The sequence below is a fragment of the Papaver somniferum genome, unplaced genomic scaffold (assembly GCF_003573695.1).
Source record: "Papaver somniferum cultivar HN1 unplaced genomic scaffold, ASM357369v1 unplaced-scaffold_76, whole genome shotgun sequence".
NCBI classification, from domain to species: Eukaryota; Viridiplantae; Streptophyta; class Magnoliopsida; order Ranunculales; family Papaveraceae; genus Papaver; species Papaver somniferum.
The window spans coordinates 3,764,409-3,766,293 of NW_020650526.1; the positions used below are offsets into that span (position 1 = coordinate 3,764,409).

The following is a 1,885-nucleotide window of genomic DNA, read 5'->3' on the forward strand; positions in this document are numbered from 1 at the left end:
GGAGTTGCAAAGATCCAGAAACCAAAAAAAAAAGGACATGAAGTTTTCAGGTACATAACAAAAAAATTAAAATCAAATAAAAAAAAAGACAAAAAAGAATCCCTTCCAGTCAAAACCAACCTCCCCGCTAACCGCAATATCAAATCCCTCGATGATTTTGCGTTGAAGATGGGTAAAAAGTTATAAGCCAATACAAACATCCCAAAATCCAGGTCTCTGTGACATCCCTACACATAGCCAAAATGAAATTGCAATGTGAACAAAATCTTTAATGCCAATTACAGAAAATCTAAAGGAAACTAGTAGCAAGCCTAAAACAGAATGAAACAAAACAAAATTGCAGTAAGTATGTAAGCAGACCTGAACCAATAAAGAGAGGCAATAACAATGTTTTAGTAGACTGGATAACACGGGGCAAATCGGCTTTAAACAATAGCAAATGAACAGCCAATGTAAGTAGCTTCACAAGTTGTGCTAGCTTTCAATGTTGAAAACCATAGAGCAATGTAAAAGGAAATGAGAGGTATTTACATTGTAGTAACCAACACCTCATTCCAAACCCCTGAAAAGTAAACCAAAATTCTTCAATTCAAATGAGCAAGCAAAATAAGAATCTCCATCCCTAACTTTTCTTGTGATGCTCAAGAAAATGACACCACAAATCCATGAATCAGGGGACAAAAATCAAATTCCGAAAACACTATTAATAAAACAGGGGGAAAAAATTCTGACCTAGATATGCTCTGCAAACAATTTCTCGAGCAGCTTCCCTTCTCTCCATAGCCACATCCCAAATGTCCATACCGATATGCTTCTGCAGCAATATTAAATCAAAAACTTAACAGTGTAGAAGATGAAATCCAGGAACTTATCAGTCAACTGCACCAAAAGCATGAATAATTACAGTTCCTTAGACGTCCATGCTTTGACTTGTTTAAATCTGATAGAAACCCACATTTAGGCCTTTTACATGGTGAAATCTGCATAATACACAATCAAATCGTTCAGAACTATGAAATGATCATTATCAACCTGTGATAAAACCAAATAAACAACAAAAAAAAGGTTAACCTAAATAGATTTACGAGAAGATCGAATAAACCCTACATCTTTGTGTTTTAGGTCTTAGCAACTTCCGAATCATTCCCTATTAGATTTTTATTTGGGTATTTTGTTACGAATTTGGAACAAACTAAGAACCCTGGACGAATTAAAGAATATCTGAAATTTAAAAAAAAATGTTAACCTATAGAGATTTAAGAGAAATCAAACAAACCCTGGGTCTTGCTTCAATCTTTGCGTTTTAGTTCTTAACAACGCCCAAATATCAGATCCAACACCATGTCTATCATCATTACTTTACGTATTTCAATTTCATCGTTTTTACACTTTGATTTGGAATTTTTTTTTAGAGAGAGGGTTTAGGCGGAGTTAGAGAGGAACAGACCGAGAAAGTGAAAACAAGAGAAAGAGAAAGAAGAAAAGAAACAGAGAGGAAAGGAGTATAAAATATTTTGGACAGTGGAGATGGATTTCTCATACGGATGGTGAAAATTTGTGAACGGTGGAAAATTGGTTTTGGATTCTCATATGAAATGAGACAAATGTGTTTTCTTTGTGCTTTCTCTTTGTATTTCTGTGCTTTCTATTTGTGCTTCCGGTTTTAATTTCGACTAATTATATAGGTCATGAAGTTATTTCAACTAGTCATACAGGTCATGAAGTAGCTTTAGTATATGATACATCATCGAAATTGATAAATATGAAGCTCTGGGAGGTAACTAACTTCAAACTTAATAGGATACATCGTCGAAATCGATAAATATGAAGCTAAGTATTGATTCGAACTTCAAACTCAGTATAACGATGAATAAAATATGAACCA

General features: G+C 34.1%; 1 long non-coding RNA gene across 3 annotated transcripts in view; it reads right to left on the reverse strand.

Annotated features, from left to right (window-relative positions):
• The window catches only part of LOC113344437, a 3,209-nt gene extending 1,784 nt beyond the window's left edge, over positions 1 to 1,425 (reverse strand). Inside the window, exons 1-5 of one of the 3 annotated variants that reach the window (XR_003357813.1) lie at positions 1,277 to 1,425; positions 905 to 980; positions 733 to 814; positions 361 to 562; positions 77 to 216 (exon numbers count right to left, since the gene is read on the reverse strand). This is a non-coding gene — a long non-coding RNA (uncharacterized LOC113344437). Of the gene's footprint in view, positions 1 to 76; positions 228 to 360; positions 563 to 732; positions 815 to 904; positions 981 to 1,276 lie in introns of those variants that run through there. The other 2 variants (XR_003357812.1, XR_003357814.1) reach the window with 2 other exon arrangements.
• Positions 1,426 to 1,885: the final 460 nt, after the last annotated feature.